The sequence below is a fragment of the Phoenix dactylifera genome, chromosome 4, assembly GCF_051530095.1.
Source record: "Phoenix dactylifera cultivar Ajwa chromosome 4, Ajwa_hap1_PhDact_Kaust_v1.1, whole genome shotgun sequence".
NCBI classification, from domain to species: Eukaryota; Viridiplantae; Streptophyta; class Magnoliopsida; order Arecales; family Arecaceae; genus Phoenix; species Phoenix dactylifera.
Window position 1 is genome coordinate 34,857,460 of NC_143193.1, and position 24,495 is coordinate 34,881,954.

At 49.3% G+C, this 24,495-nt stretch overlaps 62 non-coding genes and 5 pseudogenes across 62 annotated transcripts; all 67 read right to left on the bottom strand.

Annotated features, from left to right (window-relative positions):
• Positions 1-149: 149 nt before the first annotated feature.
• LOC148709070 (5S ribosomal RNA) lies at positions 150-268 on the bottom strand. Its single transcript, XR_015985656.2, has one exon. It is a non-coding gene; the product is annotated as a 5S ribosomal RNA (ribosomal RNA).
• Positions 269-515: 247 nt separating this feature from the next.
• On the bottom strand, positions 516-634 carry LOC148709071 (5S ribosomal RNA). Its single transcript, XR_015983509.1, has one exon. It is a non-coding gene; the product is annotated as a 5S ribosomal RNA (ribosomal RNA).
• A 246-nt stretch (positions 635-880) lies between these two features.
• Positions 881-999, bottom strand: LOC148709072 (5S ribosomal RNA). Its single transcript, XR_015978168.1, has one exon. It is a non-coding gene; the product is annotated as a 5S ribosomal RNA (ribosomal RNA).
• Positions 1,000-1,245: 246 nt separating this feature from the next.
• Positions 1,246-1,364, bottom strand: LOC148709073 (5S ribosomal RNA). The gene has a single exon (XR_016408719.1). It is a non-coding gene; the product is annotated as a 5S ribosomal RNA (ribosomal RNA).
• A 246-nt stretch (positions 1,365-1,610) lies between these two features.
• Positions 1,611-1,729, bottom strand: LOC148709074 (5S ribosomal RNA). Its single transcript, XR_015978650.2, has one exon. It is a non-coding gene; the product is annotated as a 5S ribosomal RNA (ribosomal RNA).
• Positions 1,730-1,975: 246 nt separating this feature from the next.
• Positions 1,976-2,094, bottom strand: LOC148709075 (5S ribosomal RNA). Its single transcript, XR_015982229.1, has one exon. It is a non-coding gene; the product is annotated as a 5S ribosomal RNA (ribosomal RNA).
• Positions 2,095-2,340: 246 nt separating this feature from the next.
• Positions 2,341-2,459, bottom strand: LOC148709076 (5S ribosomal RNA). Its single transcript, XR_015985657.2, has one exon. It is a non-coding gene; the product is annotated as a 5S ribosomal RNA (ribosomal RNA).
• Positions 2,460-2,706: 247 nt separating this feature from the next.
• LOC148709077 (5S ribosomal RNA) lies at positions 2,707-2,825 on the bottom strand. Its single transcript, XR_015978869.1, has one exon. It is a non-coding gene; the product is annotated as a 5S ribosomal RNA (ribosomal RNA).
• A 246-nt stretch (positions 2,826-3,071) lies between these two features.
• LOC148709078 (5S ribosomal RNA) lies at positions 3,072-3,190 on the bottom strand. Its single transcript, XR_015980959.2, has one exon. It is a non-coding gene; the product is annotated as a 5S ribosomal RNA (ribosomal RNA).
• A 246-nt stretch (positions 3,191-3,436) lies between these two features.
• Positions 3,437-3,555, bottom strand: LOC148709079 (5S ribosomal RNA; annotated as a pseudogene).
• Positions 3,556-3,801: 246 nt separating this feature from the next.
• On the bottom strand, positions 3,802-3,920 carry LOC148709080 (5S ribosomal RNA). The gene has a single exon (XR_015982230.2). It is a non-coding gene; the product is annotated as a 5S ribosomal RNA (ribosomal RNA).
• Positions 3,921-4,167: 247 nt separating this feature from the next.
• LOC148709081 (5S ribosomal RNA) lies at positions 4,168-4,286 on the bottom strand. The gene has a single exon (XR_015985658.2). It is a non-coding gene; the product is annotated as a 5S ribosomal RNA (ribosomal RNA).
• Positions 4,287-4,532: 246 nt separating this feature from the next.
• Positions 4,533-4,651, bottom strand: LOC148709082 (5S ribosomal RNA). Its single transcript, XR_015978870.2, has one exon. It is a non-coding gene; the product is annotated as a 5S ribosomal RNA (ribosomal RNA).
• A 246-nt stretch (positions 4,652-4,897) lies between these two features.
• On the bottom strand, positions 4,898-5,016 carry LOC148709083 (5S ribosomal RNA). The gene has a single exon (XR_015980960.2). It is a non-coding gene; the product is annotated as a 5S ribosomal RNA (ribosomal RNA).
• A 246-nt stretch (positions 5,017-5,262) lies between these two features.
• Positions 5,263-5,381, bottom strand: LOC148709084 (5S ribosomal RNA). The gene has a single exon (XR_015982021.2). It is a non-coding gene; the product is annotated as a 5S ribosomal RNA (ribosomal RNA).
• Positions 5,382-5,628: 247 nt separating this feature from the next.
• LOC148709085 (5S ribosomal RNA) lies at positions 5,629-5,747 on the bottom strand. The gene has a single exon (XR_015979219.2). It is a non-coding gene; the product is annotated as a 5S ribosomal RNA (ribosomal RNA).
• Positions 5,748-5,993: 246 nt separating this feature from the next.
• LOC148709086 (5S ribosomal RNA) lies at positions 5,994-6,112 on the bottom strand. The gene has a single exon (XR_015983510.2). It is a non-coding gene; the product is annotated as a 5S ribosomal RNA (ribosomal RNA).
• A 246-nt stretch (positions 6,113-6,358) lies between these two features.
• LOC148709087 (5S ribosomal RNA) lies at positions 6,359-6,477 on the bottom strand. The gene has a single exon (XR_015978170.2). It is a non-coding gene; the product is annotated as a 5S ribosomal RNA (ribosomal RNA).
• A 246-nt stretch (positions 6,478-6,723) lies between these two features.
• LOC148709088 (5S ribosomal RNA) lies at positions 6,724-6,842 on the bottom strand. Its single transcript, XR_015981851.2, has one exon. It is a non-coding gene; the product is annotated as a 5S ribosomal RNA (ribosomal RNA).
• Positions 6,843-7,089: 247 nt separating this feature from the next.
• Positions 7,090-7,208, bottom strand: LOC148709089 (5S ribosomal RNA). The gene has a single exon (XR_015984286.2). It is a non-coding gene; the product is annotated as a 5S ribosomal RNA (ribosomal RNA).
• Positions 7,209-7,454: 246 nt separating this feature from the next.
• On the bottom strand, positions 7,455-7,573 carry LOC148709090 (5S ribosomal RNA). Its single transcript, XR_015984244.2, has one exon. It is a non-coding gene; the product is annotated as a 5S ribosomal RNA (ribosomal RNA).
• Positions 7,574-7,819: 246 nt separating this feature from the next.
• LOC148709091 (5S ribosomal RNA) lies at positions 7,820-7,938 on the bottom strand. The gene has a single exon (XR_015982231.2). It is a non-coding gene; the product is annotated as a 5S ribosomal RNA (ribosomal RNA).
• Positions 7,939-8,184: 246 nt separating this feature from the next.
• LOC148709092 (5S ribosomal RNA) lies at positions 8,185-8,303 on the bottom strand. Its single transcript, XR_015983511.1, has one exon. It is a non-coding gene; the product is annotated as a 5S ribosomal RNA (ribosomal RNA).
• Positions 8,304-8,549: 246 nt separating this feature from the next.
• On the bottom strand, positions 8,550-8,668 carry LOC148709093 (5S ribosomal RNA). Its single transcript, XR_015978811.2, has one exon. It is a non-coding gene; the product is annotated as a 5S ribosomal RNA (ribosomal RNA).
• Positions 8,669-8,915: 247 nt separating this feature from the next.
• LOC148709094 (5S ribosomal RNA) lies at positions 8,916-9,034 on the bottom strand. Its single transcript, XR_015982232.2, has one exon. It is a non-coding gene; the product is annotated as a 5S ribosomal RNA (ribosomal RNA).
• A 246-nt stretch (positions 9,035-9,280) lies between these two features.
• On the bottom strand, positions 9,281-9,399 carry LOC148709095 (5S ribosomal RNA). Its single transcript, XR_015981787.2, has one exon. It is a non-coding gene; the product is annotated as a 5S ribosomal RNA (ribosomal RNA).
• Positions 9,400-9,645: 246 nt separating this feature from the next.
• On the bottom strand, positions 9,646-9,764 carry LOC148709096 (5S ribosomal RNA). Its single transcript, XR_015983512.2, has one exon. It is a non-coding gene; the product is annotated as a 5S ribosomal RNA (ribosomal RNA).
• A 246-nt stretch (positions 9,765-10,010) lies between these two features.
• LOC148709097 (5S ribosomal RNA) lies at positions 10,011-10,129 on the bottom strand. Its single transcript, XR_015982234.2, has one exon. It is a non-coding gene; the product is annotated as a 5S ribosomal RNA (ribosomal RNA).
• Positions 10,130-10,376: 247 nt separating this feature from the next.
• Positions 10,377-10,495, bottom strand: LOC148709098 (5S ribosomal RNA). Its single transcript, XR_015982237.2, has one exon. It is a non-coding gene; the product is annotated as a 5S ribosomal RNA (ribosomal RNA).
• Positions 10,496-10,741: 246 nt separating this feature from the next.
• On the bottom strand, positions 10,742-10,860 carry LOC148709099 (5S ribosomal RNA). The gene has a single exon (XR_015983513.2). It is a non-coding gene; the product is annotated as a 5S ribosomal RNA (ribosomal RNA).
• A 246-nt stretch (positions 10,861-11,106) lies between these two features.
• On the bottom strand, positions 11,107-11,225 carry LOC148709100 (5S ribosomal RNA). The gene has a single exon (XR_015985304.2). It is a non-coding gene; the product is annotated as a 5S ribosomal RNA (ribosomal RNA).
• A 246-nt stretch (positions 11,226-11,471) lies between these two features.
• Positions 11,472-11,590, bottom strand: LOC148709101 (5S ribosomal RNA). The gene has a single exon (XR_015981575.2). It is a non-coding gene; the product is annotated as a 5S ribosomal RNA (ribosomal RNA).
• A 246-nt stretch (positions 11,591-11,836) lies between these two features.
• Positions 11,837-11,955, bottom strand: LOC148709102 (5S ribosomal RNA). Its single transcript, XR_015979499.2, has one exon. It is a non-coding gene; the product is annotated as a 5S ribosomal RNA (ribosomal RNA).
• Positions 11,956-12,201: 246 nt separating this feature from the next.
• LOC148709103 (5S ribosomal RNA) lies at positions 12,202-12,320 on the bottom strand. The gene has a single exon (XR_015982239.2). It is a non-coding gene; the product is annotated as a 5S ribosomal RNA (ribosomal RNA).
• Positions 12,321-12,567: 247 nt separating this feature from the next.
• Positions 12,568-12,686, bottom strand: LOC148709104 (5S ribosomal RNA). Its single transcript, XR_015983514.2, has one exon. It is a non-coding gene; the product is annotated as a 5S ribosomal RNA (ribosomal RNA).
• Positions 12,687-12,932: 246 nt separating this feature from the next.
• LOC148709105 (5S ribosomal RNA) lies at positions 12,933-13,051 on the bottom strand. Its single transcript, XR_015978812.2, has one exon. It is a non-coding gene; the product is annotated as a 5S ribosomal RNA (ribosomal RNA).
• A 246-nt stretch (positions 13,052-13,297) lies between these two features.
• On the bottom strand, positions 13,298-13,416 carry LOC148709106 (5S ribosomal RNA). The gene has a single exon (XR_015982240.2). It is a non-coding gene; the product is annotated as a 5S ribosomal RNA (ribosomal RNA).
• A 246-nt stretch (positions 13,417-13,662) lies between these two features.
• Positions 13,663-13,781, bottom strand: LOC148709107 (5S ribosomal RNA). The gene has a single exon (XR_015981788.2). It is a non-coding gene; the product is annotated as a 5S ribosomal RNA (ribosomal RNA).
• Positions 13,782-14,028: 247 nt separating this feature from the next.
• On the bottom strand, positions 14,029-14,147 carry LOC148709108 (5S ribosomal RNA). Its single transcript, XR_015983515.1, has one exon. It is a non-coding gene; the product is annotated as a 5S ribosomal RNA (ribosomal RNA).
• A 246-nt stretch (positions 14,148-14,393) lies between these two features.
• On the bottom strand, positions 14,394-14,512 carry LOC148709109 (5S ribosomal RNA). Its single transcript, XR_015982241.2, has one exon. It is a non-coding gene; the product is annotated as a 5S ribosomal RNA (ribosomal RNA).
• Positions 14,513-14,757: 245 nt separating this feature from the next.
• Positions 14,758-14,876, bottom strand: LOC148709110 (5S ribosomal RNA; annotated as a pseudogene).
• A 238-nt stretch (positions 14,877-15,114) lies between these two features.
• LOC148709111 (5S ribosomal RNA) lies at positions 15,115-15,234 on the bottom strand (annotated as a pseudogene).
• Positions 15,235-15,480: 246 nt separating this feature from the next.
• Positions 15,481-15,599, bottom strand: LOC148709112 (5S ribosomal RNA). The gene has a single exon (XR_015985305.2). It is a non-coding gene; the product is annotated as a 5S ribosomal RNA (ribosomal RNA).
• A 247-nt stretch (positions 15,600-15,846) lies between these two features.
• On the bottom strand, positions 15,847-15,965 carry LOC148709113 (5S ribosomal RNA). The gene has a single exon (XR_015981576.2). It is a non-coding gene; the product is annotated as a 5S ribosomal RNA (ribosomal RNA).
• Positions 15,966-16,211: 246 nt separating this feature from the next.
• Positions 16,212-16,330, bottom strand: LOC148709114 (5S ribosomal RNA). The gene has a single exon (XR_015979500.2). It is a non-coding gene; the product is annotated as a 5S ribosomal RNA (ribosomal RNA).
• A 246-nt stretch (positions 16,331-16,576) lies between these two features.
• On the bottom strand, positions 16,577-16,695 carry LOC148709115 (5S ribosomal RNA). Its single transcript, XR_015982243.2, has one exon. It is a non-coding gene; the product is annotated as a 5S ribosomal RNA (ribosomal RNA).
• A 246-nt stretch (positions 16,696-16,941) lies between these two features.
• On the bottom strand, positions 16,942-17,060 carry LOC148709116 (5S ribosomal RNA). The gene has a single exon (XR_015978461.2). It is a non-coding gene; the product is annotated as a 5S ribosomal RNA (ribosomal RNA).
• A 246-nt stretch (positions 17,061-17,306) lies between these two features.
• Positions 17,307-17,425, bottom strand: LOC148709117 (5S ribosomal RNA). The gene has a single exon (XR_015985936.2). It is a non-coding gene; the product is annotated as a 5S ribosomal RNA (ribosomal RNA).
• A 246-nt stretch (positions 17,426-17,671) lies between these two features.
• LOC148709118 (5S ribosomal RNA) lies at positions 17,672-17,790 on the bottom strand. Its single transcript, XR_016402255.1, has one exon. It is a non-coding gene; the product is annotated as a 5S ribosomal RNA (ribosomal RNA).
• A 247-nt stretch (positions 17,791-18,037) lies between these two features.
• LOC148709119 (5S ribosomal RNA) lies at positions 18,038-18,156 on the bottom strand. The gene has a single exon (XR_015979501.2). It is a non-coding gene; the product is annotated as a 5S ribosomal RNA (ribosomal RNA).
• A 246-nt stretch (positions 18,157-18,402) lies between these two features.
• On the bottom strand, positions 18,403-18,521 carry LOC148709120 (5S ribosomal RNA). Its single transcript, XR_015985312.2, has one exon. It is a non-coding gene; the product is annotated as a 5S ribosomal RNA (ribosomal RNA).
• Positions 18,522-18,767: 246 nt separating this feature from the next.
• On the bottom strand, positions 18,768-18,886 carry LOC148709121 (5S ribosomal RNA). Its single transcript, XR_015982244.2, has one exon. It is a non-coding gene; the product is annotated as a 5S ribosomal RNA (ribosomal RNA).
• Positions 18,887-19,132: 246 nt separating this feature from the next.
• Positions 19,133-19,251, bottom strand: LOC148709122 (5S ribosomal RNA). Its single transcript, XR_015985489.2, has one exon. It is a non-coding gene; the product is annotated as a 5S ribosomal RNA (ribosomal RNA).
• A 246-nt stretch (positions 19,252-19,497) lies between these two features.
• Positions 19,498-19,616, bottom strand: LOC148709123 (5S ribosomal RNA). The gene has a single exon (XR_015984622.2). It is a non-coding gene; the product is annotated as a 5S ribosomal RNA (ribosomal RNA).
• A 246-nt stretch (positions 19,617-19,862) lies between these two features.
• Positions 19,863-19,981, bottom strand: LOC148709124 (5S ribosomal RNA). The gene has a single exon (XR_015982246.2). It is a non-coding gene; the product is annotated as a 5S ribosomal RNA (ribosomal RNA).
• A 247-nt stretch (positions 19,982-20,228) lies between these two features.
• On the bottom strand, positions 20,229-20,347 carry LOC148709125 (5S ribosomal RNA). Its single transcript, XR_015982247.2, has one exon. It is a non-coding gene; the product is annotated as a 5S ribosomal RNA (ribosomal RNA).
• Positions 20,348-20,593: 246 nt separating this feature from the next.
• Positions 20,594-20,712, bottom strand: LOC148709126 (5S ribosomal RNA). The gene has a single exon (XR_015980532.2). It is a non-coding gene; the product is annotated as a 5S ribosomal RNA (ribosomal RNA).
• Positions 20,713-20,958: 246 nt separating this feature from the next.
• LOC148709127 (5S ribosomal RNA) lies at positions 20,959-21,077 on the bottom strand (annotated as a pseudogene).
• Positions 21,078-21,323: 246 nt separating this feature from the next.
• Positions 21,324-21,442, bottom strand: LOC148709128 (5S ribosomal RNA). The gene has a single exon (XR_015978745.2). It is a non-coding gene; the product is annotated as a 5S ribosomal RNA (ribosomal RNA).
• Positions 21,443-21,688: 246 nt separating this feature from the next.
• Positions 21,689-21,807, bottom strand: LOC148709129 (5S ribosomal RNA). Its single transcript, XR_015982248.2, has one exon. It is a non-coding gene; the product is annotated as a 5S ribosomal RNA (ribosomal RNA).
• A 246-nt stretch (positions 21,808-22,053) lies between these two features.
• LOC148709130 (5S ribosomal RNA) lies at positions 22,054-22,172 on the bottom strand. The gene has a single exon (XR_015983518.2). It is a non-coding gene; the product is annotated as a 5S ribosomal RNA (ribosomal RNA).
• A 246-nt stretch (positions 22,173-22,418) lies between these two features.
• Positions 22,419-22,537, bottom strand: LOC148709131 (5S ribosomal RNA). The gene has a single exon (XR_015982250.2). It is a non-coding gene; the product is annotated as a 5S ribosomal RNA (ribosomal RNA).
• Positions 22,538-22,783: 246 nt separating this feature from the next.
• Positions 22,784-22,902, bottom strand: LOC148709132 (5S ribosomal RNA). The gene has a single exon (XR_015983519.2). It is a non-coding gene; the product is annotated as a 5S ribosomal RNA (ribosomal RNA).
• A 246-nt stretch (positions 22,903-23,148) lies between these two features.
• Positions 23,149-23,267, bottom strand: LOC148709133 (5S ribosomal RNA). Its single transcript, XR_015984624.2, has one exon. It is a non-coding gene; the product is annotated as a 5S ribosomal RNA (ribosomal RNA).
• Positions 23,268-23,514: 247 nt separating this feature from the next.
• Positions 23,515-23,633, bottom strand: LOC148709134 (5S ribosomal RNA). The gene has a single exon (XR_015978746.2). It is a non-coding gene; the product is annotated as a 5S ribosomal RNA (ribosomal RNA).
• Positions 23,634-23,879: 246 nt separating this feature from the next.
• LOC148709135 (5S ribosomal RNA) lies at positions 23,880-23,998 on the bottom strand. Its single transcript, XR_015982251.2, has one exon. It is a non-coding gene; the product is annotated as a 5S ribosomal RNA (ribosomal RNA).
• A 246-nt stretch (positions 23,999-24,244) lies between these two features.
• LOC148709136 (5S ribosomal RNA) lies at positions 24,245-24,363 on the bottom strand (annotated as a pseudogene).
• Positions 24,364-24,495: the final 132 nt, after the last annotated feature.

Sequence of the window (24,495 nt, forward strand, 5' to 3'; positions counted from 1 at the left end):
CGCGCTGTTCCGCTATGCGGCATGGCACCGCGAGTCTCCGGACTCAGTTTATTTTCGGAGGAAAAAAATTATCCGAAGAGGAAAAGCCAAAAGCCGAAAAATTAAAAATAAATGTTATCAAAAAATAAAAAAGCGGGCAAAAAATAAAAGGGGTGCAACACGAGGACTTCCCAGGGGGTCACCCATCCTAGTACTACTCTCGCCCAAGCACGCTTAACTGCGAAGTTCTGATGGGATCCGGTGCATTAGTGTTGGTATGATCGCACCCATGATATGCCCTTCGAAACTCCCTTTTATGACAAAGCAGCAGACCTCGACGGCCCGAGACATTCGCGCTGCCGGGGCCGTTCTGGCGTACGATTCAACGCGCTGGTCCCGCTATGCGGCATGGCACCGCCAGTCTCCGGACTCAGTTTATTGTCGGGGGAAAAAAATTATCCGAAGAGGAAAAGCCAAAAGCCAAAAAATTAAAAATAAATATTATCAAAAAATAAAAAAGCGGGCAAAAAATAAAAAGGGTGCAACACGAGGACTTCCCAGGGGGTCACCCATCCTAGTACTACTCTCGCCCAAGCACGCTTAACTGCGGAGTTCTGATGGGATCCGGTGCATTAGTGCTGGTATGATCGCACCCAAGACATGCCCTTCGAAACTCCCTTTTATGACAAAGCAGCAGACCTCGACGGCCCGAGACATTCGCGCTGCCGGGGCCGTTCTGGCGTAGGATTCAACGTGCTGTTCCGCTATGCGGCATGGCACTGCCAGTCTCCGGACTCAGTTTATTTTCGGGGGAAAAAAATTATCCGAAGAGGAAAAGACAAAAGCCGAAAAATAAAAAATAAATGTTATCAAAAAATAAAAAAGCGGGCAAAAAATAAAAGGGGTGCAACACGAGGACTTCCCATGGGGTCACCCATCCTAGTACTACTCTCGCCCAAGCACGCTTAACTGCAGAGTTCTCATGGGATCCGGTGCATTAGTGCTGGTATGATCGCACCCATGACATGCCCTTCGAAACTCCCTTTTATGACAAAGCAGCAGACCTCGACGGCCCGAGACATTCGCGCTGCCGGGGCCGTTCTGGCGTATGATTCAACGCGCTGTTCCGCTATGCGGCATGGCACCGCCAGTCTCCGGACTCAGTTTATTTTCGGGGGGAAAAAATTATCCGAAGAGGAAAAGCCAAAAGCCAAAAAATTAAAAATAAATATTATCAAAAAATAAAAAAGCGGGCAAAAAATAAAAAGGGTGCAACACGAGGACTTCCCAGGGGGTCACCCATCCTAGTACTTCTCTCGCCCAAGCACGCTTAACTGCGGAGTTATGATGGGATCCGGTGCATTAGTGCTGGTATGATCGCAGCCATGACATGCCCTTCGAAACTCCCTTTTATGACAAAGCAGCAGACCGCGACGGCCCGAGACATTCGCGCTGCCGGGGCCGTTCTGGCGTAGGATTCAACGCGCTGTTCCGCTATGCGGCATGGCACCGCCAGTCTCCGGACTCAGTTTATTGTCGGAGGAAAAAAATTATCCGAAGAGGAAAAGCCAAAAGCCGAAAAATTAAAAATAAATATTATCAAAAAATAAAAAAGCGGGCAAAAAATAAAAAGGGTGCAACACGAGGACTTCCCAGGGGGTCACCCATCCTAGTACTACTCTCGCCCAAGCACGCTTAACTGCGGAGTTCTGATGGGATCCGGTGCATTAGTGCTGGTATGATCGCACCTAAGACATGCCCTTCGAAACTCCCTTTTAATACAAAGCAGCAGACCTCGACGGCCCGAGACATTCGCGCTGCCGGGGCCGTTCTGGCGTATGATTCAACGCGCTGTTCCGCTATGCGGCATGGCACCGCCAGTCTCCAGACTCAGTTTATTTTCGGGGGGAAAAAATTATCCGAAGAGGAAAAGCCAAAAGCCAAAAAATTAAAAATAAATATTATCAAAAAATAAAAAAGCGGGCAAAAAATAAAAGGGGTGCAACACGAGGACTTCCCAGGGGGTCACCCATCCTAGTACTACTCTCGCCCAAGCACGCTTAACTGCGGAGTTCTGATGGGATCCGGTGCATTAGTGCTGGTATGATCGCACCCATGACATGCCCATCGAATCACCCTTTTATGACAAAGCAGTAGACCTCGACGGCCCGAGACATTCGCGCTGCCGGGGCCGTTCTGGCGTAGGATTCAACGCGCTGTTCCGCTATGCGGCATCGCACCGCGAGTCTCCGGACTCAGTTTATTTTCGGAGGAAAAAAATTATCCGAAGAGGAAAAGCCAAAAGCCGAAAAATTAAAAATAAATGTTATCAAAAAATAAAAAAGCGGGCAAAAAATAAAAGGGGTGCAACACGAGGACTTCCCAGGGGGTCACCCATCCTAGTACTACTCTCGCCCAAGCACGCTTAACTGCGAAGTTCTGATGGGATCCGGTGCATTAATGCTGGTATGATCGCACCCATGATATGCCCTTCGAAACTCCCTTTTATGACAAAGCAGCAGACCTCGACGGCCCGAGACATTCGCGCTGCCGGGGCCGTTCTGGCGTAGGATTCAACGCGCTGGTCCCGCTATGCGGCATGGCACCGCCAGTCTCCGGACTCAGTTTATTGTCGGAGAAAAAAAATTATCCGAAGAGGAAAAGCCAAAAGCCAAAAAATTAAAAATAAATATTATCAAAAAATAAAAAAGCGGGCAAAAAATAAAAAGGGTGCAACACGAAGACTTTCCAGGGGGTCACCCATCCTAGTACTACTCTCGCCCAAGCACGCTTAACTGCGGAGTTCTGATGGGATCCGGTGCATTAGTGCTGGTATGATCGCACCCAAGACATGCCCTTCGAAACTCCCTTTTATGACAAAGCAGCAGACCTCGACGGCCCGAGACATTCGCGCTGCCGGGGCCGTTCTGGCGTAGGATTCAACGCGCTGTTCCGCTATGCGGCATGGCACCGCCAGTCTTCGGACTCAGTTTATTTTCGGGGGAAAAAAATTATCCGAAGAGGAAAAGACAAAAGCCGAAAAATAAAAAATAAATGTTATCAAAAAATAAAAAAGCGGGCAAAAAATAAAAGGGGTGCAACACGAGGACTTCCCATGGGGTCACCCATCCTAGTACTACTCTCGCCCAAGCACGCTTAACTGCAGAGTTCTCATGGGATCCGGTGCATTAGTGCTGGTATGATCGCACCCATGACATGCCCTTCGAAACTCCCTTTTATGACAAAGCAGCAGACCTCGACGGCCCGAGACATTCGCGCTGCCGGGGCCGTTCTGGCGTATGATTCAACGCGCTGTTCCGCTATGCGGCATGGCACCGCCAGTCTCCGGACTCAGTTTATTTTCGGGGGGAAAAAATTATCCGAAGAGGAAAAGCCAAAAGCCAAAAAATTAAAAATAAATATTATCAAAAAATAAAAAAGCGGGCAAAAAATAAAAAGGGTGCAACACGAGGACTTCCCAGGGGGTCACCCATCCTAGTACTTCTCTCGCCCAAGCACGCTTAACAGCGGAGTTATGATGGGATCCGGTGCATTAGTGCTGGTATGATCGCAGCCATGACATGCCCTTCGAAACTCCCTTTTATGACAAAGCAGCAGACCGCGACGGCCCGAGACATTCGCCCTGCCGGGGCCGTTCTGGCATAGGATTCAACGCGCTGTTCCGCTATGCGGCATGGCACCGCGAGTCTCCGGACTCAGTTTATTTTCGGAGGAAAAAAATTATCCGAAGAGGAAAAGCCAAAAGCCGAAAAATTAAAAATAAATGTTATCAAAAAATAAAAAAGCGGGCAAAAAATAAAAGGGGTGCAACACGAGGACTTCCCAGGGGGTCACCCATCCTAGTACTACTCTCGCCCAAGCACGCTTAACTGCGAAGTTCTGATGGGATCCGGTGCATTAGTGCTGGTATGATCGCACCCATGATATGCCCTTCGAAACTCCCTTTTATGACAAAGCAGCAGACCTCGACGGCCCGAGACATTCGCGCTGCCGGGGCCGTTCTGGCGTAGGATTCAACGCGCTGGTCCCGCTATGCGGCATGGCACCGCCAGTCTCCGGACTCAGTTTATTGTCGGGGAAAAAAAATTATCCGAAGAGGAAAAGCCAAAAGCCAAAAAATTAAAAATAAATATTATCAAAAAATAAAAAAGCGGGCAAAAAATAAAAAGGGTGCAACACGAAGACTTTCCAGGGGGTCACCCATCCTAGTACTACTCTCGCCCAAGCACGCTTAACTGCGGAGTTCTGATGGGATCCGGTGCATTAGTGCTGGTATGATCGCACCCAAGACATGCCCTTCGAAACTCCCTTTTATGACAAAGCAGCAGACCTCGACGGCCCGAGACATTCGCGCTGCCGGGGCCGTTCTGGCGTAGGATTCAACGCGCTGTTCCGCTATGCGGCATGGCACCGCCAGTCTCCGGACTCAGTTTATTTTCGGGGGAAAAAAATTATCCGAAGAGGAAAAGACAAAAGCCGAAAAATAAAAAATAAATGTTATCAAAAAATAAAAAAGCGGGCAAAAAATAAAAGGGGTGCAACACGAGGACTTTCCATGGGGTCACCCATCCTAGTACTACTCTCGCCCAAGCACGCTTAACTGCAGAGTTCTCATGGGATCCGGTGCATTAGTGCTGGTATGATCGCACCCATGACATGCCCTTCGAAACTCCCTTTTATGACAAAGCAGCAGACCTCGACGGCCCGAGACATTCGCGCTGCCGGGGCCGTTCTGGCGTATGATTCAACGCGCTGTTCCGCTATGCGGCATGGCACCGCCAGTCTCCGGACTCAGTTTATTTTCGGGGGGAAAAAATTATCCGAAGAGGAAAAGCCAAAAGCCAAAAAATTAAAAATAAATATTATCAAAAAATAAAAAAGCGGGCAAAAAATAAAAAGGGTGCAACACGAGGACTTCCCAGGGGGTCACCCATCCTAGTACTTCTCTCGCCCAAGCACGCTTAACTGCGGAGTTATGATGGGATCCGGTGCATTAGTGCTGGTATGATCGCAGCCATGACATGCCCTTCGAAACTCCCTTTTATGACAAAGCAGCAGACCGCGACGGCCCGAGACATTCGCCCTGCCGGGGCCGTTCTGGCGTAGGATTCAACGCGCTGTTCCGCTATGCGGCATGGCACCGCGAGTCTCCGGACTCAGTTTATTTTCGGAGGAAAAAAATTATCCGAAGAGGAACAGCCAAAAGCCGAAAAATTAAAAATAAATGTTATCAAAAAATAAAAAAGCGGGCAAAAAATAAAAGGGGTGCAACACGAGGACTTCCCAGGGGGTCACCCATCCTAGTACTACTCTCGCCCAAGCACGCTTAACTGCGAAGTTCTGATGGGATCCGGTGCATTAGTGTTGGTATGATCGCACCCATGATATGCCCTTCGAAACTCCCTTTTATGACAAAGCAGCAGACCTCGACGGCCCGAGACATTCGCGCTGCCGGGGCCGTTCTGGCGTACGATTCAACGCGCTGGTCCCGCTATGCGGCATGGCACCGCCAGTCTCCGGACTCAGTTTATTGTCGGGAGAAAAAAATTATCCGAAGAGGAAAAGCCAAAAGCCAAAAAATTAAAAATAAATATTATCAAAAAATAAAAAAGCGGGCAAAAAATAAAAAGGGTGCAACACGAGGACTTCCCAGGGGGTCACCCATCCTAGTACTACTCTCGCCCAAGCACGCTTAACTGCGGAGTTCTGATGGGATCCGGTGCATTAGTGCTGGTATGATCGCACCCAAGACATGCCCTTCGAAACTCCCTTTTATGACAAAGCAGCAGACCTCGACGGCCCGAGACATTCGCGCTGCCGGGGCCGTTCTGGCGTAGGATTCAACGCGCTGTTCCGCTATGCGGCATGGCACCGCCAGTCTCCGGACTCAGTTTATTTTCGGGGGAAAAAAATTATCCGAAGAGGAAAAGACAAAAGCCGAAAAATAAAAAATAAATGTTATCAAAAAATAAAAAAGCGGGCAAAAAATAAAAGGGGTGCAACACGAGGACTTCCCATGGGGTCACCCATCCTAGTACTACTCTCGCCCAAGCACGCTTAACTGCAGAGTTCTCATGGGATCCGGTGCATTAGTGCTGGTATGATCGCACCCATGACATGCCCTTCGAAACTCCCTTTTATGACAAAGCAGCAGACCTCGACGGCCCGAGACATTCGCGCTGCCGGGGCCGTTCTGGCGTATGATTCAACGCGCTGTTCCGCTATGCGGCATGGCACCGCCAGTCTCCGGACTCAGTTTATTTTCGGGGGGAAAAAATTATCCGAAGAGGAAAAGCCAAAAGCCAAAAAATTAAAAATAAATATTATCAAAAAATAAAAAAGCGGGCAAAAAATAAAAAGGGTGCAACACGAGGACTTCCCAGGGGGTCACCCATCCTAGTACTTCTCTCGCCCAAGCACGCTTAACTGCGGAGTTATGATGGGATCCGGTGCATTAGTGCTGGTATGATCGCAGCCATGACATGCCCTTCGAAACTCCCTTTTATGACAAAGCAGCAGACCGCGACGGCCCGAGACATTCGCCCTGCCGGGGCCGTTCTGGCGTAGGATTCAACGCGCTGTTCCGCTATGCGGCATGGCACCGCGAGTCTCCGGACTCAGTTTATTTTCGGAGGAAAAAAATTATCCGAAGAGGAAAAGCCAAAAGCCGAAAAATTAAAAATAAATGTTATCAAAAAATAAAAAAGCGGGCAAAAAATAAAAGGGGTGCAACACGAGGACTTCCCAGGGGGTCACCCATCCTAGTACTACTCTCGCCCAAGCACGCTTAACTGCGAAGTTCTGATGGGATCCGGTGCATTAGTGTTGGTATGATCGCACCCATGATATGCCCTTCGAAACTCCCTTTTATGACAAAGCAGCAGACCTCGACGGCCCGAGACATTCGCGCTGCCGGGGCCGTTCTGGCGTACGATTCAACGCGCTGGTCCCGCTATGCGGCATGGCACCGCCAGTCTCCGGACTCAGTTTATTGTCGGGAGAAAAAAATTATCCGAAGAGGAAAAGCCAAAAGCCAAAAAATTAAAAATAAATATTATCAAAAAATAAAAAAGCGGGCAAAAAATAAAAAGGGTGCAACACGAGGACTTCCCAGGGGGTCACCCATCCTAGTACTACTCTCGCCCAAGCACGCTTAACTGCGGAGTTCTGATGGGATCCGGTGCATTAGTGCTGGTATGATCGCACCCAAGACATGCCCTTCGAAACTCCCTTTTATGACAAAGCAGCAGACCTCGACGGCCCGAGACATTCGCGCTGCCGGGGCCGTTCTGGCGTAGGATTCAACGCGCTGTTCCGCTATGCGGCATGGCACCGCCAGTCTCCGGACTCAGTTTATTTTCGGGGGAAAAAAATTATCCGAAGAGGAAAAGACAAAAGCCGAAAAATAAAAAATAAATGTTATCAAAAAATAAAAAAGCGGGCAAAAAATAAAAGGGGTGCAACACGAGGACTTCCCATGGGGTCACCCATCCTAGTACTACTCTCGCCCAAGCACGCTTAACTGCAGAGTTCTCATGGGATCCGGTGCATTAGTGCTGGTATGATCGCACCCATGACATGCCCTTCGAAACTCTCTTTTATGACAAAGCAGCAGACCTCGACGGCCCGAGACATTCGCGCTGCCGGGGCCGTTCTGGCGTATGATTCAACGCGCTGTTCCGCTATGCGGCATGGCACCGCCAGTCTCCGGACTCAGTTTATTTTCGGGGGGAAAAAATTATTCGAAGAGGAAAAGCCAAAAGCCAAAAAATTAAAAATAAATATTATCAAAAAATAAAAAAGCGGGCAAAAAATAAAAAGGGTGCAACACGAGGACTTCCCAGGGGGTCACCCATCCTAGTACTTCTCTCGCCCAAGCACGCTTAACTGCGGAGTTATGATGGGATCCGGTGCATTAGTGCTGGTATGATCGCAGCCATGACATGCCCTTCGAAACTCCCTTTTATGACAAAGCAGCAGACCGCGACGGCCCGAGACATTCGCGCTGCCGGGGCCGTTCTGGCGTAGGATTCAACGCGCTGTTCCGCTATGCGGCATGGCACCGCCAGTCTCCGGACTCAGTTTATTGTCGGAGGAAAAAAATTATCCGAAGAGGAAAAGCCAAAAGCCGAAAAATTAAAAATAAATATTATCAAAAAATAAAAAAGCGGGCAAAAAATAAAAAGGGTGCAACACGAGGACTTCCCAGGGGGTCACCCATCCTAGTACTACTCTCGCCCAAGCACGCTTAACTGCGGAGTTCTGATGGGATCCGGTGCATTAGTGCTGGTATGATCGCACCCATGACATGCCCATCGAATCACCCTTTTATGACAAAGCAGTAGACCTCGACGGCCCGAGACATTCGCGCTGCCGGGGCCGTTCTGGCGTAGGATTCAACGCGCTGTTCCGCTATGCGGCATCGCACCGCGAGTCTCCGGACTCAGTTTATTTTCGGAGGAAAAAAATTATCCGAAGAGGAAAAGCCAAAAGCCGAAAAATTAAAAATAAATGTTATCAAAAAATAAAAAAGCGGGCAAAAAATAAAAGGGGTGCAACACGAGGACTTCCCAGGGGGTCACCCATCCTAGTACTACTCTCGCCCAAGCACGCTTAACTGCGAAGTTCTGATGGGATCCGGTGCATTAGTGCTGGTATGATCGCACCCATGATATGCCCTTCGAAACTCCCTTTTATGACAAAGCAGCAGACCTCGACGGCCCGAGACATTCGCGCTGCCGGGGCCGTTCTGGCGTAGGATTCAACGCGCTGGTCCCGCTATGCGGCATGGCACCGCCAGTCTCCGGACTCAGTTTATTGTCGGAGAAAAAAAATTATCCGAAGAGGAAAAGCCAAAAGCCAAAAAATTAAAAATAAATATTATCAAAAAATAAAAAAGCGGGCAAAAAATAAAAAGGGTGCAACACGAAGACTTTCCAGGGGGTCACCCATCCTAGTACTACTCTCGCCCAAGCACGCTTAACTGCGGAGTTCTGATGGGATCCGGTGCATTAGTGCTGGTATGATCGCACCCAAGGCATGCCCTTCGAAACTCCCTTTTATGACAAAGCAGCAGACCTCGACGGCCCGAGACATTCGCGCTGCCGGGGCCGTTCTGGCGTAGGATTCAACGCGCTGTTCCGCTATGCGGCATGGCACCGCCAGTCTCCGGACTCAGTTTATTTTCGGGGGAAAAAAATTATCCGAAGAGGAAAAGACAAAAGCCGAAAAATAAAAAATAAATGTTATCAAAAAATAAAAAAGCGGGCAAAAAATAAATGGGGTGCAACACGAGGACTTCCCATGGGGTCACCCATCCTAGTACTACTCTCGCCCAAGCACGCTTAACTGCAGAGTTCTCATGGGATCCGGTGCATTAGTGCTGGTATGATCGCACCCATGACATGCCCTTCGAAACTTCCTTTTATGACAAAGCAGCAGACCTCGACGGCCCGAGACATTCGCGCTGCCGGGGCCGTTCTGGCGTATGATTCAACGCGCTGTTCCGCTATGCGGCATGGCACCGCCAGTCTCCGGACTCAGTTTATTTTCGGGGGGAAAAAATTATCCGAAGAGGAAAAGCCAAAAGCCAAAAAATTAAAAATAAATATTATCAAAAAATAAAAAAGCGGGCAAAAAATAAAAAGGGTGCAACACGAGGACTTCCCAGGGGGTCACCCATCCTAGTACTTCTCTCGCCCAAGCACGCTTAACTGCGGAGTTATGATGGGATCCGGTGCATTAGTGCTGGTATGATCGCAGCCATGACATGCCCTTCGAAACTCCCTTTTATGACAAAGCAGCAGACCGCGACGGCCCGAGACATTCGCGCTGCCGGGGCCGTTCTGGCGTAGGATTCAACGCGCTGTTCCGCTATGCGGCATGGCACCGCCAGTCTCCGGACTCAGTTTATTGTCGGAGGAAAAAAATTATCCGAAGAGGAAAAGCCAAAAGCCGAAAAATTAAAAATAAATGTTATCAAAAAATAAAAAAGCGGGCAAAAAATAAAAGTGGTGCAACACGAGGACTTCCCAGGGGGTCACCCATCCTAGTACTACTCTCGCCCAAGCACGCTTAACTGCGAAGTTCTGATGGGATCCGGTGCATTAGTGCTGGTATGATCGCACCCATGATATGCCCTTCGAAACTCCCTTTTATGACAAAGCAGCAGACCTCGACGGCCCGAGACATTCGCGCTGCCGGGGCCGTTCTGGCGTAGGATTCAACGCGCTGGTCCCGCTATGCGGCATGGCACCGCCAGTCTCCGGACTCAGTTTATTGTCGGGGAAAAAAAATTATCCGAAGAGGAAAAGCCAAAAGCCAAAAAATTAAAAATAAATATTATCAAAAAATAAAAAAGCGGGCAAAAAATAAAAAGGGTGCAACACGAAGACTTTCCAGGGGGTCACCCATCCTAGTACTACTCTCGCCCAAGCACGCTTAACTGCGGAGTTCTGATGGGATCCGGTGCATTAGTGCTGGTATGATCGCACCCAAGACATGCCCTTCGAAACTCCCTTTTATGACAAAGCAGCAGACCTCGACGGCCCGAGACATTCGCGCTGCCGGGGCCGTTCTGGCGTAGGATTCAACGCGCTGTTCCGCTATGCGGCATGGCACCGCCAGTCTCCGGACTCAGTTTATTTTCGGAGGAAAAAAATTATCCGAAGAGGAAAAGACAAAAGCCGAAAAATAAAAAATAAATGTTATCAAAAAATAAAAAAGCGGGCAAAAAATAAAAGGGGTGCAACACGAGGACTTCCCATGGGGTCACCCATCCAAGTACTACTCTCGCCCAAGCACGCTTAACTGCAGAGTTCTCATGGGATCCGGTGCATTAGTGCTGGTATGATCGCACCCATGACATGCCCTTCGAAACTCCCTTTTATGACAAAGCAGCAGACCTCGACGGCCCGAGACATTCGCGCTGCCGGGGCCGTTCTGGCGTATGATTCAACGCGCTGTTCCGCTATGCGGCATGGCACCGCCAGTCTCCGGACTCAGTTTATTTTCGGGGGGAAAAAATTATCCGAAGAGGAAAAGCCAAAAGCCAAAAAATTAAAAATAAATATTATCAAAAAATAAAAAAGCGGGCAAAAAATAAAAAGGGTGCAACACGAGGACTTCCCAGGGGGTCACCCATCCTAGTACTTCTCTCGCCCAAGCACGCTTAACTGCGGAGTTATGATGGGATCCGGTGCATTAGTGCTGGTATGATCGCAGCCATGACATGCCCTTCGAAACTCCCTTTTATGACAAAGCAGCAGACCGCGACGGCCCGAGACATTCGCGCTGCCGGGGCCGTTCTGGCGTAGGATTCAACGCGCTGTTCCGCTATGCGGCATGGCACCGCCAGTCTCCGGACTCAGTTTATTGTCGGAGGAAAAAAATTATCCGAAGAGGAAAAGCCAAAAGCCGAAAAATTAAAAATAAATATTATCAAAAAATAAAAAAGCGGGCAAAAAATAAAAAGGGTGCAACATGAGGACTTCCCAGGGGGTCACCCATCCTAGTACTACTCTCGCCCAAGCACGCTTAACTGCGGAGTTCTGATGGGATCCGGTGCATTAGTGCTGGTATGATCGCACCTAAGACATGCCCTTCGAAACTCCCTTTTAATACAAAGCAGCAGACCTCGACGGCCCGAGACATTCGCGCTGCCGGGGCCGTTCTGGCGTATGATTCAACGCGCTGTTCCGCTATGCGGCATGGCACCGCCAGTCTCCGGACTCAGTTTATTTTCGGAGGGAAAAAATTATCCGAAGAGGAAAAGCCAAAAGCCAAAAAATTAAAAATAAATATTATCAAAAAATAAAAAAGCGGGCAAAAAATAAAAGGGGTGCAACACGAGGACTTCCCAGGGGGTCACCCATCCTAGTACTACTCTCGCCCAAGCACGCTTAACTGCGGAGTTCTGATGGGATCCGGTGCATTAGTGCTGGTATGATCGCACCCATGACATGCCCATCGAATCACCCTTTTATGACAAAGCAGTAGACCTCGACGGCCCGAGACATTCGCGCTGCCGGGGCCGTTCTGGCGTAGGATTCAACGCGCTGTTCCGCTATGCGGCATCGCACCGCGAGTCTCCGGACTCAGTTTATTTTCGGAGGAAAAAAATTATCCGAAGAGGAAAAGCCAAAAGCCGAAAAATTAAAAATAAATGTTATCAAAAAATAAAAAAGCGGGCAAAAAATAAAAGGGGTGCAACACGAGGACTTCCCAGGGGGTCACCCATCCTAGTACTACTCTCGCCCAAGCACGCTTAACTGCGAAGTTCTGATGGGATCCGGTGCATTAGTGCTGGTATGATCGCACCCATGATATGCCCTTCGAAACTCCCTTTTATGACAAAGCAGCAGACCTCGACGGCCCGAGACATTCGCGCTGCCGGGGCCGTTCTGGCGTAGGATTCAACGCGCTGGTCCCGCTATGCGGCATGGCACCGCCAGTCTCCGGACTCAGTTTATTGTCGGGGAAAAAAAATTATCCGAAGAGGAAAAGCCAAAAGCCAAAAAATTAAAAATAAATATTATCAAAAAATAAAAAAGCGGGCAAAAAATAAAAAGGGTGCAACACGAAGACTTTCCAGGGGGTCACCCATCCTAGTACTACTCTCGCCCAAGCACGCTTAACTGCGGAGTTCTGATGGGATCCGGTGCATTAGTGCTGGTATGATCGCACCCAAGACATGCCCTTCGAAACTCCCTTTTATGACAAAGCAGCAGACCTCGACGGCCCGAGACATTCGCGCTGCCGGGGCCGTTCTGGCGTAGGATTCAACGCGCTGTTCCGCTATGCGGCATGGCACCGCCAGTCTCCGGACTCAGTTTATTTTCGGGGGAAAAAAATTATCCGAAGAGGAAAAGACAAAAGCCGAAAAATATAAAATAAATGTTATCAAAAAATAAAAAAGCGGGCAAAAAATAAAAGGGGTGCAACACGAGGACTTCCCATGGGGTCACCCATCCAAGTACTACTCTCGCCCAAGCACGCTTAACTGCAGAGTTCTCATGGGATCCGGTGCATTAGTGCTGGTATGATCGCACCCATGACATGCCCTTCGAAACTCCCTTTTATGACAAAGCAGCAGACCTCGACGGCCCGAGACATTCGCGCTGCCGGGGCCGTTCTGGCGTATGATTCAACGCGCTGTTCCGCTATGCGGCATGGCACCGCCAGTCTCCGGACTCAGTTTATTTTCGGGGGGAAAAAATTATCCGAAGAGGAAAAGCCAAAAGCCAAAAAATTAAAAATAAATATTATCAAAAAATAAAAAAGCGGGCAAAAAATAAAAAGGGTGCAACACGAGGACTTCCCAGGGGGTCACCCATCCTAGTACTTCTCTCGCCCAAGCACGCTTAACTGCGGAGTTATGATGGGATCCGGTGCATTAGTGCTGGTATGATCGCAGCCATGACATGCCCTTCGAAACTCCCTTTTATGACAAAGCAGCAGACCGCGACGGCCCGAGACATTCGCGCTGCCGGGGCCGTTCTGGCGTAGGATTCAACGCGCTGTTCCGCTATGCGGCATGGCACCGCGAGTCTCCGGACTCAGTTTATTTTCGGAGGAAAAAAATTATCCGAAGAGGAAAAGCCAAAAGCCGAAAAATTAAAAATAAATGTTATCAAAAAATAAAAAAGCGGGCAAAAAATAAAAGGGGTGCAACACGAGGACTTCCCAGGGGGTCACCCATCCTAGTACTACTCTCGCCCAAGCACGCTTAACCGCGAAGTTCTGATGGGATCCGGTGCATTAGTGTTGGTATGATCGCACCCATGATATGCCCTTCGAAACTCCCTTTTATGACAAAGCAGCAGACCTCGACGGCCCGAGACATTCGCGCTGCCGGGGCCGTTCTGGCGTACGATTCAACGCGCTGGTCCCGCTATGCGGCATGGCACCGCCAGTCTCCGGACTCAGTTTATTGTCGGGGGAAAAAAATTATCCGAAGAGGAAAAGCCAAAAGCCAAAAAATTAAAAATAAATATTATCAAAAAATAAAAAAGCGGGCAAAAAATAAAAAGGGTGCAACACGAGGACTTCCCAGGGGGTCACCCATCCTAGTACTACTCTCGCCCAAGCACGCTTAACTGCGGAGTTCTGATGGGATCCGGTGCATTAGTGCTGGTATGATCGCACCCAAGACATGCCCTTCGAAACTCCCTTTTATGACAAAGCAGCAGACCTCGACGGCCCGAGACATTCGCGCTGCCGGGGCCGTTCTGGCGTAGGATTCAACGCGCTGTTCCGCTATGCGGCATGGCACCGCCAGTCTCCGGACTCAGTTTATTTTCGGGGGAAAAAAATTATCCGAAGAGGAAAAGACAAAAGCCGAAAAATAAAAAATAAATGTTATCAAAAAATAAAAAAGCGGGCAAAAAATAAAAGGGGTGCAACACGAGGACTTCCCATGGGGTCACCCATCCTAGTACTACTCTCGCCCAAGCACGCTTAACTGCAGAGTTCTCATGGGATCCGGTGCATTAGTGCTGGTATGATCGCACCCATGACATGCCCTTCGAAACTCCCTTTTATGACAAAGCAGCAGACCTCGACGGCCCGAGACATTCGCGCTGCCGGGGCCGTTCTGGCGTATGATTCAACGCGCTGTTCCGCTATGCGGCATGGCACCGCCAGTCTCCGGACTCAGTTTATTTTCGGGGGAAAAAATTATCCGAAGAGGAAAAGCCAAAAGCCAAAAAATTAAAAATAAATATTATCAAAAAATAAAAAAGCGGGCAAAAAATAAAAAGGGTGCAACACGAGGACTTCCCAGGGGGTCACCCATCCTAGTACTTCTCTCGCCCAAGCACGCTTAACTGCGGAGTTATGATGGGATCCGGTGCATTAGTGCTGGCATGATCGCAGCCATGACATGCCCTTCGAAACTCCCTTTTATGACAAAGCAGCAGACCGCGACGGCCCGAGACATTCGCGCTGCCGGGGCCGTTCTGGCGTAGGATTCAACGCGCTGTTCCGCTATGCGGCATGGCACCGCCAGTCTCCGGACTCAGTTTATTGTCGGAGGAAAAAAATTATCCGAAGAGGAAAAGCCAAAAGCCGAAAAATTAAAAATAAATATTATCAAAAAATAAAAAAGCGGGCAAAAAATAAAAAGGGCGAGGACTTCCCAGGGGGTCACCCATCCTTGTACTACTCTCGCCCAAGCACGCTTAACTGCGGAGTTCTGATGGGATCCGGTGCATTAGTGCTGGTATGATCGCACCCATGACATGCCCATCGAATCACCCTTTTATGACAAAGCAGTAGACCTCGACGGCCCGAGACATTCGCGCTGCCGGGGCCGTTCTGGCGTAGGATTCAACGCGCTGTTCCGCTATGCGGCATCGCACCGCGAGTCTCCGGACTCAGTTTATTTTCGGAGGAAAAAAATTATCCGAAGAGGAAAAGCCAAAAGCCGAAAAATTAAAAATAAATGTTATCAAAAAATAAAAAAGCGGGCAAAAAATAAAAGGGGTGCAACACGAGGACTTCCCAGGGGGTCACCCATCCTAGTACTACTCTCGCCCAAGCACGCTTAACTGCGAAGTTCTGATGGGATCCGGTGCATTAGTGCTGGTATGATCGCACCCATGATATGCCCTTCGAAACTCCCTTTTATGACAAAGCAGCAGACCTCGACGGCCCGAGACATTCGCGCTGCCGGGGCCGTTCTGGCGTAGGATTCAACGCGCTGGTCCCGCTATGCGGCATGGCACCGCCAGTCTCCGGACTCAGTTTATTGTCGGGGAAAAAAAATTATCCGAAGAGGAAAAGCCAAAAGCCAAAAAATTAAAAATAAATATTATCAAAAAATAAAAAAGCGGGCAAAAAATAAAAAGGGTGCAACACGAAGACTTTCCAGGGGGTCACCCATCCTAGTACTACTCTCGCCCAAGCACGCTTAACTGCGGAGTTCTGATGGGATCCGGTGCATTAGTGCTGGTATGATCGCACCCAAGACATGCCCTTCGAAACTCCCTTTTATGACAAAGCAGCAGACCTCGACGGCCCGAGACATTCGCGCTGCCGGGGCCGTTCTGGCGTAGGATTCAACGCGCTGTTCCGCTATGCGGCATGGCACCGCCAGTCTCCGGACTCAGTTTATTTTCGGAGGAAAAAAATTATCCGAAGAGGAAAAGACAAAAGCCGAAAAATAAAAAATAAATGTTATCAAAAAATAAAAAAGCGGGCAAAAAATAAAAGGGGTGCAACACGAGGACTTCCCATGGGGTCACCCATCCAAGTACTACTCTCGCCCAAGCACGCTTAACTGCAGAGTTCTCATGGGATCCGGTGCATTAGTGCTGGTATGATCGCACCCATGACATGCCCTTCGAAACTCCCTTTTATGACAAAGCAGCAGACCTCGACGGCCCGAGACATTCGCGCTGCCGGGGCCGTTCTGGCGTATGATTCAACGCGCTGTTCCGCTATGCGGCATGGCACCGCCAGTCTCCGGACTCAGTTTATTTTCGGGGGGAAAAAATTATCCGAAGAGGAAAAGCCAAAAGCCAAAAAATTAAAAATAAATATTATCAAAAAATAAAAAAGCGGGCAAAAAATAAAAAGGGTGCAACACGAGGACTTCCCAGGGGGTCACCCATCCTAGTACTTCTCTCGCCCAAGCACGCTTAACTGCGGAGTTATGATGGGATCCGGTGCATTAGTGCTGGTATGATCGCAGCCATGACATGCCCTTCGAAACTCCCTTTTATGACAAAGCAGCAGACCGCGACGGCCCGAGACATTCGCGCTGCCGGGGCCGTTCTGGCGTAGGATTCAACGCGCTGTTCCGCTATGCGGCATGGCACCGCCAGTCTCCGGACTCAGTTTATTGTCGGAGGAAAAAAATTATCCGAAGAGGAAAAGCCAAAAGCCGAAAAATTAAAAATAAATATTATCAAAAAATAAAAAAGCGGGCAAAAAATAAAAAGGGTGCAACACGAGGACTTCCCAGGGGGTCACCCATCCTAGTACTACTCTCGCCCAAGCACGCTTAACTGCGGAGTTCTGATGGGATCCGGTGCATTAGTGCTGGTATGATCGCACCTAAGACATGCCCTTCGAAACTCCCTTTTAATACAAAGCAGCAGACCTCGACGGCCCGAGACATTCGCGCTGCCGGGGCCGTTCTGGCGTATGATTCAACGCGCTGTTCCGCTATGCGGCATGGCACCGCCAGTCTCCGGACTCAGTTTATTTTCGGGGGGAAAAAATTATCCGAAGAGGAAAAGCCAAAAGCCAAAAAATTAAAAATAAATATTATCAAAAAATAAAAAAGCGGGCAAAAAATAAAAGGGGTGCAACACGAGGACTTCCCAGGGGGTCACCCATCCTAGTACTACTCTCGCCCAAGCACGCTTAACTGCGGAGTTCTGATGGGATCCGGTGCATTAGTGCTGGTATGATCGCACCCATGACATGCCCATCGAATCACCCTTTTATGACAAAGCAGTAGACCTCGACGGCCCGAGACATTCGCGCTGCCGGGGCCGTTCTGGCGTAGGATTCAACGCGCTGTTCCGCTATGCGGCATCGCACCGCGAGTCTCCGGACTCAGTTTATTTTCGGAGGAAAAAAATTATCCGAAGAGGAAAAGCCAAAAGCCGAAAAATTAAAAATAAATGTTATCAAAAAATAAAAAAGCGGGCAGAAAATAAAAGGGGTGCAACACGAGGACTTCCCAGGGGGTCACCCATCCTAGTACTACTCTCGCCCAAGCACGCTTAACTGCGAAGTTCTGATGGGATCCGGTGCATTAGTGCTGGTATGATCGCACCCATGATATGCCCTTCGAAACTCCCTTTTATGACAAAGCAGCAGACCTCGACGGCCCGAGACATTCGCGCTGCCGGGGCCGTTCTGGCGTAGGATTCAACGCGCTGGTCCCGCTATGCGACATGGCACCGCCAGTCTCCGGACTCAGTTTATTGTCGGGGAAAAAAAATTATCCGAAGAGGAAAAGCCAAAAGCCAAAAAATTAAAAATAAATATTATCAAAAAATAAAAAAGCGGGCAAAAAATAAAAAGGGTGCAACACGAAGACTTTCCAGGGGGTCACCCATCCTAGTACTACTCTCGCCCAAGCACGCTTAACTGCGGAGTTCTGATGGGATCCGGTGCATTAGTGCTGGTATGATCGCACCCAAGACATGCCCTTCGAAACTCCCTTTTATGACAAAGCAGCAGACCTCGACGGCCCGAGACATTCGCGCTGCCGGGGCCGTTCTGGCGTAGGATTCAACGCGCTGTTCCGCTATGCGGCATGGCACCGCCAGTCTCCGGACTCAGTTTATTTTCGGGGGAAAAAAATTATCCGAAGAGGAAAAGACAAAAGCCGAAAAATATAAAATAAATGTTATCAAAAAATAAAAAAGCGGGCAAAAAATAAAAGGGGTGCAACACGAGGACTTCCCATGGGGTCACCCATCCAAGTACTACTCTCGCCCAAGCACGCTTAACTGCAGAGTTCTCATGGGATCCGGTGCATTAGTGCTGGTATGATCGCACCCATGACATGCCCTTCGAAACTCCCTTTTATGACAAAGCAGCAGACCTCGACGGCCCGAGACATTCGCGCTGCCGGGGCCGTTCTGGCGTATGATTCAACGCGCTGTTCCGCTATGCGGCATGGCACCGCCAGTCTCCGGACTCAGTTTATTTTCGGGGGGAAAAAATTATCCGAAGAGGAAAAGCCAAAAGCCAAAAAATTAAAAATAAATATTATCAAAAAATAAAAAAGCGGGCAAAAAATAAAAAGGGTGCAACACGAGGACTTCCCAGGGGGTCACCCATCCTAGTACTTCTCTCGCCCAAGCACGCTTAACTGCGGAGTTATGATGGGATCCGGTGCATTAGTGCTGGTATGATCGCAGCCATGACATGCCCTTCGAAACTCCCTTTTATGACAAAGCAGCAGACCGCGACGGCCCGAGACATTCGCGCTGCCGGGGCCGTTCTGGCGTAGGATTCAACGCGCTGTTCCGCTATGCGGCATGGCACCGCCAGTCTCCGGACTCAGTTTATTGTCGGAGGAAAAAAATTATCCGAAGAGGAAAAGCCAAAAGCCGAAAAATTAAAAATAAATATTATCAAAAAATAAAAAAGCGGGCAAAAAATAAAAAGGGTGCAACACGAGGACTTCCCAGGGGGTCACCCATCCTAGTACTACTCTCGCCCAAGCACGCTTAACTGCGGAGTTCTGATGGGATCCGGTGCATTAGTGCTGGTATGATCGCACCTAAGACATGCCCTTCGAAACTCCCTTTTAATACAAAGCAGCAGACCTCGACGGCCCGAGACATTCGCGCTGCCGGGGCCGTTCTGGCGTATGATTCAACGCGCTGTTCCGCTATGCGGCATGGCACCGCCAGTCTCCGGACTCAGTTTATTTTCGGGGGGAAAAAATTATCCGAAGAGGAAAAGCCAAAAGCCAAAAAATTAAAAATAAATATTATCAAAAAATAAAAAAGCGGGCAAAAAATAAAAGGGGTGCAACACGAGGACTTCCCAGGGGGTCACCCATCCTAGTACTACTCTCGCCCAAGCACGCTTAACTGCGGAGTTCTGATGGGATCCGGTGCATTAGTGCTGGTATGATCGCACCCATGACATGCCCATCGAATCACCCTTTTATGACAAAGCAGTAGACCTCGACGGCCCGAGACATTCGCGCTGCCGGGGCCGTTCTGGCGTAGGATTCAACGCGCTGTTCCGCTATGCGGCATCGCACCGCGAGTCTCCGGACTCAGTTTATTTTCGGAGGAAAAAAATTATCCGAAGAGGAAAAGCCAAAAGCCGAAAAATTAAAAATAAATGTTATCAAAAAATAAAAAAGCGGGCAGAAAATAAAAGGGGTGCAACACGAGGACTTCCCAGGGGGTCACCCATCCTAGTACTACTCTCGCCCAAGCACGCTTAACTGCGAAGTTCTGATGGGATCCGGTGCATTAGTGCTGGTATGATCGCACCCATGATATGCCCTTCGAAACTCCCTTTTATGACAAAGCAGCAGACCTCGACGGCCCGAGACATTCGCGCTGCCGGGGCCGTTCTGGCGTAGGATTCAACGCGCTGGTCCCGCTATGCGGCATGGCACCGCCAGTCTCCGGACTCAGTTTATTGTCGGGGAAAAAAAATTATCCGAAGAGGAAAAGCCAAAAGCCAAAAAATTAAAAATAAATATTATCAAAAAATAAAAAAGCGGGCAAAAAATAAAAAGGGTGCAACACGAAGACTTTCCAGGGGGTCACCCATCCTAGTACTACTCTCGCCCAAGCACGCTTAACTGCGGAGTTCTGATGGGATCCGGTGCATTAGTGCTGGTATGATCGCACCCAAGACATGCCCTTCGAAACTCCCTTTTATGACAAAGCAGCAGACCTCGACGGCCCGAGACATTCGCGCTGCCGGGGCCGTTCTGGCGTAGGATTCAACGCGCTGTTCCGCTATGCGGCATGGCACCGCCAGTCTCCGGACTCAGTTTATTTTCGGGGGAAAAAAATTATCCGAAGAGGAAAAGACAAAAGCCGAAAAATATAAAATAAATGTTATCAAAAAATAAAAAAGCGGGCAAAAAATAAAAGGGGTGCAACACGAGGACTTCCCATGGGGTCACCCATCCAAGTACTACTCTCGCCCAAGCACGCTTAACTGCAGAGTTCTCATGGGATCCGGTGCATTAGTGCTGGTATGATCGCACCCATGACATGCCCTTCGAAACTCCCTTTTATGACAAAGCAGCAGACCTCGACGGCCCGAGACATTCGCGCTGCCGGGGCCGTTCTGGCGTATGATTCAACGCGCTGTTCCGCTATGCGGCATGGCACCGCCAGTCTCCGGACTCAGTTTATTTTCGGGGGGAAAAAATTATCCGAAGAGGAAAAGCCAAAAGCCAAAAAATTAAAAATAAATATTATCAAAAAATAAAAAAGCGGGCAAAAAATAAAAAGGGTGCAACACGAGGACTTCCCAGGGGGTCACCCATCCTAGTACTTCTCTCGCCCAAGCACGCTTAACTGCGGAGTTATGATGGGATCCGGTGCATTAGTGCTGGTATGACCGCAGCCATGACATGCCCTTCGAAACTCCCTTTTATGACAAAGCAGCAGACCGCGACGGCCCGAGACATTCGCGCTGCCGGGGCCGTTCTAGCGTAGGATTCAACGCGCTGTTCCGCTATGCGGCATGGCACCGCCAGTCTCCGGACTCAGTTTATTGTCGGAGGAAAAAAATTATCCGAAGAGGAAAAGCCAAAAGCCGAAAAATTAAAAATAAATATTATCAAAAAATAAAAAAGCGGGCAAAAAATAAAAAGGGTGCAACACGAGGACTTCCCAGGGGGTCACCCATCCTAGTACTACTCTCGCCCAAGCACGCTTAACTGCGGAGTTCTGATGGGATCCGGTGCATTAGTGCTGGTATGATCGCACCTAAGACATGCCCTTCGAAACTCCCTTTTAATACAAAGCAGCAGACCTCGACGGCCCGAGACATTCGCGCTGCCGGGGCCGTTCTGGCGTATGATTCAACGCGCTGTTCCGCTATGCGGCATGGCACCGCCAGTCTCCGGACTCAGTTTATTTTCGGGGGGAAAAAATTATCCGAAGAGGAAAAGCCAAAAGCCAAAAAATTAAAAATAAATATTATCAAAAAATAAAAAAGCGGGCAAAAAATAAAAGGGGTGCAACACGAGGACTTCCCATGGGGTCACCCATCCAAGTACTACTCTCGCCCAAGCACGCTTAACTGCAGAGTTCTCATGGGATCCGGTGCATTAGTGCTGGTATGATCGCACCCATGACATGCCCTTCGAAACTCCCTTTTATGACAAAGCAGCAGACCTCGACGGCCCGAGACATTCGCGCTGCCGGGGCCGTTCTGGCGTATGATTCAACGCGCTGTTCCGCTATGCGGCATGGCACCGCCAGTCTCCGGACTCAGTTTATTTTCGGGGGGAAAAAATTATCCGAAGAGGAAAAGCCAAAAGCCAAAAAATTAAAAATAAATATTATCAAAAAATAAAAAAGCGGGCAAAAAATAAAAAGGGTGCAACACGAGGACTTCCCAGGGGGTCACCCATCCTAGTACTTCTCTCGCCCAAGCACGCTTAACTGCGGAGTTATGATGGGATCCGGTGCATTAGTGCTGGTATGATCGCAGCCATGACATGCCCTTCGAAACTCCCTTTTATGACAAAGCAGCAGACCGCGACGGCCCGAGACATTCGCGCTGCCGGGGCCGTTCTGGCGTAGGATTCAACGCGCTGTTCCGCTATGCGGCATGGCACCGCGAGTCTCCGGACTCAGTTTATTTTCGGAGGAAAAAAATTATCCGAAGAGGAAAAGCCAAAAGCCGAAAAATTAAAAATAAATATTATCAAAAAATAAAAAAGCGGGCAAAAAATAAAAAGGGTGCAACACGAGGACTTCCCAGGGGGTCACCCATCCTAGTACTACTCTCGCCCAAGCACGCTTAACTGCGGAGTTCTGATGGGATCCGGTGCATTAGTGCTGGTATGATCGCACCTAAGACATGCCCTTCGAAACTCCCTTTTAATACAAAGCAGCAGACCTCGACGGCCCGAGACATTCGCGCTGCCGGGGCCGTTCTGGCGTATGATTCAACGCGCTGTTCCGCTATGCGGCATGGCACCGCCAGTCTCCGGACTCAGTTTATTTTCGGGGGGAAAAAATTATCCGAAGAGGAAAAGCCAAAAGCCAAAAAATTAAAAATAAATATTATCAAAAAATAAAAAAGCGGGCAAAAAATAAAAGGGGTGCAACACGAGGACTTCCCAGGGGGTCACCCATCCTAGTACTACTCTCGCCCAAGCACGCTTAACTGCGGAGTTCTGATGGGATCCGGTGCATTAGTGCTGGTATGATCGCACCCATGACATGCCCATCGAAACACCCTTTTATGACAAAGCAGTAGACCTCGACGGCCCGAGACATTCGCGCTGCCGGGGCCGTTCTGGCGTAGGATTCAACGCGCTGTTCCGCTATGCGGCATGGCACCGCGAGTCTCCGGACTCAGTTTATTTTCGGAGGAAAAAAATTATCCGAAGAGGAAAAGCCAAAAGCCGAAAAATTAAAAATAAATGTTATCAAAAAATAAAAAAGCGGACAAAAAATAAAAGGGGTGCAACACGAGGACTTCCCAGGGGGTCACCCATCCTAGTACTACTCTCGCCCAAGCACGCTTAACTGCGAAGTTCTGATGGGATCCGGTGCATTAGTGCTGGTATGATCGCACCCATGATATGCCCTTCGAAACTCCCTTTTATGACAAAGCAGCAGACCTCGACGGCCCGAGACATTCGCGCTGCCGGGGCCGTTCTGGCGTACGATTCAACGCGCTGGTCCCGCTATGCGGCATGGCACCGCCAGTCTCCGGACTCAGTTTATTGTCGGGGGAAAAAAATTATCCGAAGAGGAAAAGCCAAAAGCCAAAAAATTAAAAATAAATATTATCAAAAAATAAAAAAGCGGGCAAAAAATAAAAAGGGTGCAACACGAGGACTTCCCAGGGGGTCACCCATCCTAGTACTACTCTCGCCCAAGCACGCTTAACTGCGGAGTTCTGATGGGATCCGGTGCATTAGTGCTGGTATGATCGCACCCAAGACATGCCCTTCGAAACTCCCTTTTATGACAAAGCAGCAGACCTCGACGGCCCGAGACATTCGCGCTGCCGGGGCCGTTCTGGCGTAGGATTCAACGCGCTGTTCCGCTATGCGGCATGGCACCGCCAGTCTCCGGACTCAGTTTATTTTTGGGGGAAAAAAATTATCCGAAGAGGAAAAGACAAAAGCCGAAAAATAAAAAATAAATGTTATCAAAAAATAAAAAAGCGGGCAAAAAATAAAAGGGGTGCAACACGAGGACTTCCCATGGGGTCACCCATCCTAGTACTACTCTCGCCCAAGCACGCTTAACTGCAGAGTTCTCATGGGATCCGGTGCATTAGTGCTGGTATGATCGCACCCATGACATGCCCTTCGAAACTCCCTTTTATGACAAAGCAGCAGACCTCGACGGCCCGAGACATTCGCGCTGCCGGGGCCGTTCCGGCGTATGATTCAACGCGCTGTTCCGCTATGCGGCATGGCACCGCCAGTCTCCGGACTCAGTTTATTTTCGGGGGGAAAAAATTATCCGAAGAGGAAAAGCCAAAAGCCAAAAAATTAAAAATAAATATTATCAAAAAATAAAAAAGCGGGCAAAAAATAAAAAGGGTGCAACACGAGGACTTCCTAGGGGGTCACCCATCCTAGTACTTCTCTCGCCCAAGCCCGCTTAACTGCGGAGTTATGATGGGATCCGGTGCATTAGTGCTGGTATGATCGCAGCCATGACATGCCCTTTGAAACTCCCTTTTATGACAAAGCAGCAGACCGCGACGGCCCGAGACATTCGCGCTGCCGGGGCCGTTCTGGCGTAGGATTCAACGCGCTGTTCCGCTATGCGGCATGGCACCGCCAGT